This window comes from Mastomys coucha, unplaced genomic scaffold (assembly GCF_008632895.1).
Source record: "Mastomys coucha isolate ucsf_1 unplaced genomic scaffold, UCSF_Mcou_1 pScaffold4, whole genome shotgun sequence".
Classification (NCBI taxonomy): Eukaryota; Metazoa; Chordata; class Mammalia; order Rodentia; family Muridae; genus Mastomys; species Mastomys coucha.
In genome coordinates, this window is record NW_022196910.1 from 1259956 (window position 1) to 1269191 (window position 9236).

Genomic DNA, 9236 nt, shown 5'->3' on the forward strand with positions numbered 1-9236 from the left:
AAAAAAAAAAAAAAAAACACAGAAGTTTCTCTCCTGATTTCCCGGCAGCCGCGCTACGCAGGCCGCGCGCGGGGTTTCCAGCGCGAGAGGTTGGCCTGAACTTTCGGGGAGGGCTGTCTGGAATCCCCTCCCTGTCCCCGGAGAGTCCCTAGCCTTTCCCAAGGTCTAAAAGAAGGGATGTGCATGAGCCAGGAGGCTAAGTCTGCAGCCCGGCCAACTTGTAAAGTTGGAGAGTGTTTAAATAACGTCTAGGGTATACGGTAAACACTTGGTAAGTTTGAGGACGGTGGGATCCTCACCCCAAACTGAGAACTACCAAGGCACCCCACCATCGCCAGCACGAAGTTGCTTTAAGGACGCTCAGCCTAGCCGGGTAGTAGTGGCGCTTGAGTTCGAGGCCAGTCTGTTCTACAGAGTGAGTTCCAGGACAGCCAGGTCTGTGGGGAGAGAGGGGGGAAGAACGCACAGCCCTTCGCAGGCCAAGGGTCGCGTTAGGAGAGGCACGCAGGAAGCTTCCTAGTGGTCGTGGTAGGTGGCTTGGCGTTGCCCCAGGGATCCTGGCTGCAGAGCACTGAAGGGCCGCAGGGGGAGAGATCCGGAACCCCGTCTCCATCCTCCCTGCACCACGGGAGGCGCCGGTGAAGAGCCCTTCAGACGCTCTGCGGGGCGGCCCCGCCCCCTGCCCGCTGCCGGGCGGTGCGAGTCGCCACACCTAACCCTGGAGGGGGAAACCGAAGCAAAACCAAAAGGGTGCTGCGGCCGGGGAGCCGCTCTTATGTCCCTGGCATTTTTGTGTGAAGCACAGGCCCATTCTTCCACGCGTGTCACTTATCTTTCCAAGATTTGTCAGGCAAAGGAATTGATATCTGCATTATGCAAAATGGAAACTGAAGCTTCCGCGGGCGTTCGGAGCCACAGCGTGAGGGCTGGTAGCCGACTCAAAGGACACGAGCGAGGCAGACGGACTCCGCGTGGGATTCTCCCACGGTGCATGGGGGCTCCCGGTGAATCACCCTGAGTCCCCTCCTCCGCCAGCCTGGGTCCCGGCCTCGGCCGCGCGGTTCGGTTCTTCGGATCCCCGGTCTAGTGACGCATCGCGCTTCCTACGCGCCGCCCACCCAGCCAGCGAAATGTCCCTGGCGTGAGAGGCGCGGCGGCGACACCTGGCGGCCTCATGAGGTCTTGGCTCACGCAGCTTCCGGAAAGGGAGGGGGAGAGAACACTTGCAATGAAAAAAAAATTTTTTTTAATTAAACTTTTGTTTTGCGATGCTGGTGATGAATCCAGGACTTCGTGGTGCCAGGCAAGCTCATCACCAATATCTACATACCGCTATAGCCCAACCTGACATATGCCATACGTACAGTATTTTAAATATCAAACATGAAGGGCAAGACAGCTCGGCAGGTAAAGGAGCTGGCTGACGAGCAATCACAGGAACCCACACAGTGGAGGGTGGGAGTTGACTCCTGTAAGTTGTCTTCTGATCTCCCTACATACTCCAAAGTGTATCATGTCCACACACAAACAAATAAATCGGGCTGGAGAAATGGCTCAGTGGTTAAGAGCTCTGACTCCTCTTCCAGAGGTCATGAGTTCAATTCCCAGCAACCACATGGTGGCTCACAACCACCCATAACAAGATCTGACTCGCTCTTCTGGAGTGTCTGCATACATGAAATAAATAAATAAATCTTTAAAAAAAAACAAATAAATCAACTTTACTAGATGCATATTTTAATAATCTAAATTGGCTGCTGGGCTGTGGCAATGGTTTAGTGGGCAGAGCGCTCATGGAGCATGTTTGAGGCACTGCTTTTCACCCCCTGTACCACGAACCATGTGGTGGTACACACTTGTCATCCCAGCACTGGGAAGGAAGAGACAGGAAGATCAGTCAGTAGGTCAGGATCACCCAGGGCTATATAGTGAGTTTGAGGCTAGCCTGCCCTAAATGAGACCCTGTTTCAAACCTGGGGGGTGGGGCTAGAAAGATGTCTCAGTCTTTAAGAACACTGGTTGCTCTTTCAGAGGATAAGGGTTAATTCCCTAGACCCACATCAGGCAGCTCACAATAGTGTAACCCAGTTCTGGCATCCAATGCCCTCTCCCAATCTCTGCCACAAGGAATACGGACAGCTGCAGGAAAAACCCATACTTTTTTTTTTTTTTAAAGATTTCTTTATTTTAGGTATATGAGTACACCATTGCTCTCTTCAGACATATCAGAAGAGGGCATTGGATCCCATTGCAGATGGCAGTGAGCCACCATGTGGTTGCTGGAATTGAACTCAGGACCTCTGGAAGAGCAGTCTGTGTTTTTAACCGTTGAGCCATCTCTCCGGTCCTCCACATAATTTTTATTAAAAACAAAAACAACGCTGGGTGGTGGTGGCACACACCTTTAATCCCAGCACTTGGGAGGCAGAGGCAGGTGGATTTCTGAGTTGGAGGCCAGCCTGGTCTACAGAGTGAGTTCCAGGATAGCCAGAGCTACACAGAGAAACCCTGTCTCGAAAAAGAAAAAAGAGAAAAGAAAAAATAAAAAAAGAAAAGGCACTATGTGGTGGTGGCACAAACTGTTAATCCTACCCACTTGAGGCAGAGGCAGGGGGATCTCTGTGAGTTCCAGGCCAGCCTGGGCCTACAAAGCATGTTTCATGCCAGTCAGGTCTACAGTGAGACACTGCCTCAAAAACCAAAACAGCAGGGGCAGAGAAATGGCTCAGAGATTAAGAGCACTAATTGCTCTTCCAGAGGACCAGGGTTCAATTCCCAGCACCCACATGGCAGCTCACAACCATCTGTAACTCCAGTTTCAGGGGACCAGACACCCACCCAGACATGCATGCAGGCAAAACACCAATGCATATAAAAAGTCAGAAGGGATGATTAAAACACACAACCAGAAACCTAGACACTGTGCTAGAGGGACATCCTGAGGCGGAGCTGGGCTAATGAGAAAGGTCAGAGGGAGGCGAGGGTCTGTTGGGGTGGGGCACTACAGAACTGTCACAACAAAACAGGAAATAGGATCAGGGGGCCTCTGCCGGGACAAAGGCCAGCTCCTGGGAGGGGCTGCTTTGGCTGTGGCCAGCAGGCCACCAGGAAGCCTGGACTCCTGGAAGCATCCCAGCAGTCCCCTCTACGAGACTGAATCTCATGTAGCCCAGGCTGGTCTCACCTCACTATGGAGCCAAGGATGGCCATGAGTTCCTGACAATCCTGTTGTCATTAGTTACATGGGCTACCACACCTGATTTATGCCATGCTCTGGACCCTTGGGTACACTAGGCCAGAGCCCTACCTACTGGGCCCCAGGCAAAGGGTCGCCTTTTTTTCTTCTTGTGAGTGACAGCCAATGTTATTGGTCACCTTGGCAGAATCTGGGATATGGACCTGTTGGCTTGCTTGTGGGAGATTCTTTTTATTTATTTTATTTTTTATTTTTTTGGGGTTTTGGAGACAGGGTTTCTCTGTGTAGTCCTGGCTGTCCTGGAACTCACTCTGTAGACCAGGCTGGCCTCGAACTCAGAAATCCGCCTGCCTCTGCCTCCCAAGTGCTGGGATTAAAGGCCTGTGACACCACTGCCCGACGTTGTTGTTGTTGTTGTTGATGACGATGTTGTTGTTGTTTTGATTTTTGTGGGAGATTCCTTTATGTTAATTGGTGTGGAGGAACACATCTCAGCTGTGGGAACCACTATTCCCTGGACTATAAACATGAAAAAAGGGAACAGAGCCAAGCCCTGTGTGCCACTGCTGAAGTGCCCTCTGCCTGAGAGTGAGGCAGCCATAATGGGTTGTCTCTGGAGCCCTGAGTCAAAATAAACCCTAAGACTCTCTTAACCAGGCAGGGGTGGTGTGGCGCAGGCAGAGGCAGGCAGTGGAGGTAGAGACAGGCGATCTCGGAGTTTGAGGCCAGCCTGGTCTACAGAGTGAGTTCCAGGACAGCCAGGGCTACACAGAGAAACCCTGTCTCTAAAAACTAAAAAGGCTCTCAGGAGACCACAGGCAAGGACACTGAGTCAGTGGGTGGGTGGGTGTTTGCCCATGAGCTTCCATGTTTTGCTTGAGACAGAGCATCTCTCACTGCCCTGAAATTGCACAATTTAGTAACAGCCAGTCAATAAGTTGTAAGGCCAATCACTGGGGCTCCCTTGAGGAGGTTCCATCCTTGAAAGGCCAAGAGGGTGTAGCTCGTGCAGAGGACTAGGGCTTAGGCTCCGGGAGCTGTACCAAGACTCCCCGCTACTCTTTGGTAGGGCACCCAGCACCCACATTACACAGCTCTAACTCTAGCTCTAAGTTGGGGGAATGTGATGCCCTCTTCTGGCCTCCGTGGACACTGCATTCACCTATACAAATACACTCAGAATTCAAAAAAAAAATTGTTTTTTATTGTTTTTTTGCTTTTTTCCAAGAACACTGTGAGGCCCTGGTTGTCCTGGAACTCACTCTATAAACTACTCTGGCCTCAAAATTCAGAGATCTGCCTGCCTGCTCCTCCCAAGTGCTGGGATTAAAAGGGTAAAACTAATTTTTTTTTAAAAAAAAGGCTAAAATAGTGGCTGAAAATATGATAACATTTTCTGCCAAAGCTGTCCAACCTGAGCTCAGCTCCAGGAGTCCACATAGCAAAGGAAAGCAAATCCTAAAAATCACAAATCAATAATAAAAACATGGTCTTCATTCTGGGCATGAAGTGGGTGAATCTCTTGTCACCTGCAAAATTCCTGCCACAGGGTGGGTATCTGTTAACATTTCTGGCAGTAACATTTGGCTCCCTTGAGGAGGAGGCAATAAATAAATAAATAAATAAATAAATAAAAGGAGATGGCTGGTATCCAAGCTGAGACTAAAACATGAAAAGGATGAGAAGGAAGGTAGCCTGTGCAAAAGACCTGGGGCAGGACTGGGGCAGGACAGAGTTTGGCATATTGGACTAGCATCCAGGAGGTGTGTATGGCTGGAGTAGAGGAAAGAAATGCAGATGGGGAAAGAAAGGCAGAGGGGGCACAGGCCATGGGAGCCTCAGGGAAAACTTGGACTTTGACCCAGAGGAAGTTGGGAGCCACAGAAGCCTGTGAGGAGAGAGGAGAGAGAGAGAGAGAGAGAGAGAGAGAGAGAGAGAGAGAGAGAGAAGGCAGTCAGCCACTGAGGGTCTGGATGGATGGGCTTGTGGTGAGAATGTCAGAAGGGCTGGGCTCTGACATCACATTTTCTCACACAATGAAACCGTCCCCTAGGAGAAGTTTCCAGGACAGTGACTCGTGTTCTCATCCTATGAGCTCCCAGACAGGATCTGGCTGGGGGAGAGCAGGTGTGGGAGTTGGGGGCAAGAAGGCCACTGCATCTCCTTGCCCCGCTGTGTCTCAGTGGTGGGCTGGCTGCTTGAGGTCAGCAGCCCTTGGTGTTTTGCTTACCTTGGTTAGACAGACTCACACGGTGCATCCTTGAGTTCACGGCTTAATCTCTCTGAAAGTCTGTCTGCATGGAGAAATCATTTCCCAAAATGACCACATGCTGGACTTGCAACAAAAAGATATTCATCGTCAGGTGGTGGTGGCGCACACCTTTAATCCCAGCACTTGGGAGGCAGAGGCAGGTGGATTTCTGAGTTTGAGGCCAGCCTGGTCTACAGAGTGAGTTTCAGGACAGCCAGGGTTACACAGAGGAGAAACTGTCTTGCAAAACCAAAAAAAAAAAAAAAAAAGTATTCATCACACTTTTGCCACAGCAGGCACTTTCAGGACAGTCACCCTCCCCCACCCAACCCAAAAAAAAAAGAACACAAAATACAGTTTAATAAGTTTGTGAATGTGGTCTGTCTCAAAATATTTTGTCTTTCTTGTGGACAGTGGGACTAACATGGATGCTAACTATTAAATTAAAATTACATAATTGTCTTGTTTATTGTGGAGAGAGTGTAGGCATGAGGGTGTGCACATGCTGCACTTGTGGGGATCATAAGACTCAGGTATCACTTCGGTCCCTAGGATGTTACTTCTCCAGGTTTGACAGCAAACACCTTACCCATTGTCCCTAAATATTTATCTTAACGGGTATTTGTTATACAGCAGTGGCTGACTAACGCACACAGGTTTTACTCTCTTGTTTTTGCTTATTCTTCTGAGCTTGCCCAGTGGGACTCCAAATTCTGGCCTCTCTGTTGCTCCCCGACCCCACCCCCGACCCCGCCCCAGCACTGACTGGGCAGTTGCTGTTCTAAGTCAGCTGGATGCTTTCCTCCCTTCTGCGAGGCATGTGCTCCATTCGGATGGCAACTGTCCAGTGCACACAAGTTGAACCCCTTTGCCTTGCTTGAATCTACCTGATTCAATGTATCTAACGGGAGTCTTAGTGTAGTACCCACTGAGATCTCATCCTGGTTAGGTGTTGTGGAGCTCAATGGTGCTCACCGGACCATGGGACTTCCTGGTTTGGATCCCAGGTTTTTGCTCTTGACAGTTTTGTTTTGTTAGTGGTTGTTGTTAGCATTTCCCCCCCGCACCCCCCCCCGAGACAGGGTTTCTTTGTATAGCCCTGGCTGTCTTGGAACTCACTCTGTAGACCAGGCTGGCCTCGAACTCAGAAATCTGCCTGCCTCTGCCTCCCAAGTGGCTGGGATTAAAGGTGTGCGCCACCACTTTCCCTAGGTTGTTAGCATTTTTATCCAAGCTCTGCCCCATGGTTACCTGGCAACAGCCAGGTATTCTTTGATTCACTGCTGCTTGCCCTCTCCTCTCTCTCTTGCTCTCCTGCCTTCCTGATCTTGGTCTGTCCTCTTGTCCCTTCCCCTCTCTCCCCATTCCTCTTCCCCCTTCTCTTCACGTGCTCATGGCCAGTGTACTGGCTGATTTTGTGTGAACTTGACACAAACTGGAGTTATCACAGAGAAAGGAGCTTCAGTTGAGGAAGTGCCTCCATGAGATCCAGCTATGGGACATTTTCTCAATTAGTGATCAAGTGGGGAGGGCCCTTGTGGGTGGTGCCATCCCTGGGCTCATAGTCCTGGGTTCTATAAGAGAGCAGGCTGAGCAAGCCAGGAACGTCCCTCCATGGCCTCTGCATCAGCTCCTGCTTCCTGATCTGCCTGAGTTCCAGTCCTGACTTCCTTTGGTGATCAACAGCAATGTGGGAAGTGTAAGCGGAATAAACCCTTTCATCCCCAACTTGCTTCTTGGTTATGATGTTTGTGCAGGAATAGAAACCCTGACTAAGACAGTCGGCCTCTACTCCTCTACTCTCTCTCTCTCTCTGCCTTTCTCTGTCTCTACTCCCCTCTCCACTCCGGTCCCCATGCCCTGAATAAACTCTATTCTATACTATACCATGGTGTGGCTGGTCCCTCAGGGGGAAGGGATGCCTCAGCATGGGCCTGTAGAGGGACCCCCTTCCCTCACACCTGACTGCACATCCACTAAACATTCCCTCCCTCTTTATCTTTCTATAAAACACAACAGTGGTGGAGGTGTTTTACTTTTGCGTTTTGTTTTGAGACACAGTCTCCTAGAACTAGCTTGCTCGAAGCTTACTATGGAGACTAGGCTGGCCCTTGACTCAGAGTTCCTCCTGCCTCTGTCCCTAGCCACAGTCTCAGGCTGTTAAATTACTATAAACTACTAGACAGTAGCTTGAGCTTCCAAACCCATGAGCTTGACGAAGTTCCAGAATCGATGCTCGGAAAACGGCCTCCCCACATCCAGAGTCCTGAGATACAGAATCCAGAATTTGGAACCCAAACTCAGGAACTCAAATCTGATGGAAACCCAGGTCCGGATTCTAACTTCTCTCAAATCCAGGCTCCATAATTCCAAATTCAACTCAAACGCTCTGAGCCAGAAGCCAGAGACATCTTTTGGGATAAGATTTGTATTATTGTTGTTGTTGTTGTTGTTTTGTTTTGTTTTTTTTTCGAGACAGGGCCTCGCTACGTAGCCCTGCCTGTTCTGTAACTCACTCTCTAGACCAGGCTGGCCTCGAACTCAGAAATCCTCCTGCCTCTGCCTCCCAAGTGCTGGGATTAAAGGCCTGCACCACCACTGCCCAGCCTTATTATTTTTTTAAAACTAGCGCCAAAATCCAGCTTGGGCGGAGACAGTGACTCCGAGGAATGAAGAAGAAAGGATGGGCACTGAGCAGAGAACTTCCAGGACTGAAGAGTCTAGGGCTCCGGATTTCCTGTCCAACGGCCCGGCACTCCCAAAGTAGACAGCAAGCAGCCACTTTTGTAGCGCCCTAGGCGCAGGGGTCGGCTTTGTACCCGAGCTCTGACGCTTGCTGTTGGAGCGGTGCTCTTCCAGGCCAGTCCTTGATTGTCATAGGCTTCAGTTCCTTTCCTTAAACCATGGGTCCTCCACTTCCCACCCGCTGTATTAAGAGCGTGGGGGATGAGAGGGCCTGCGAGGTCCAGGCAGCGAGGGGACATCTCAGCAGCTGCTGTCACCGCCACACCCTCTCGGCGCCAAAATTTGAAAATCGCAGGACGCGTCCCAAAGCGCTCGGGGAAGAAGAGGGTCCCGCCCCATCCAGAGTACCGCGCGGTTTTCTGGGACTTAGAGTCCAGAAGTGCGGAGGGTGGGGTGCACCATGAACCCCGCCCCGCGGGGAGGGAAGAGGGCGGGAAGTCGACAGTAACCCTGGGCACTGAATAGCACAGCAAGAAATGTTGTGTTTAGGGGGCCTCCCAGCCATAAGCCCTGAGGCACAGAGGACATCCAAAGCCAAGAGGGGTGTATGGAGGGCACAGTAAAGAAACCTAAATGACCGCTCTGTCGGTGGAAAAGGAAAAGTTTATTCCCAACTGCCAAGGCTCTCTCCCGGGGAAAGCAGAGAGGTGAAATTGAGAAATGGGTATAAAGAGAATGTGTATGGGGTGGAGTGGGGGGCACTGAGGGGAAAATGTGGGAACTCTGAAATATCTAACAGGTGCTTGGGGGTAGGGCCTGGGGAAGTCCGGGGCCAGCATAGACGACAGCATTGGAGAACTATGGGTCCCTTTTCCCATAGGCAAGGGAACCGACTCCTATTGGTAGATGGGAGCAGGCTTCAGGAGTTCCCCAGGGATGCTGGCTTTTAAGTGCCAGAAACCCTCCTCTAGTCCAGGTTGAGCTGGGCCTAGCCTCAAGTTCAAGTCAACGGGCCTTTTAGGAGGTGATGGGATACCTTTTGGACCATTTGCAAATATGTGCAGGCCAGTGGGAGTCAGATTGGGAAAATAAAAATGTTTGCAT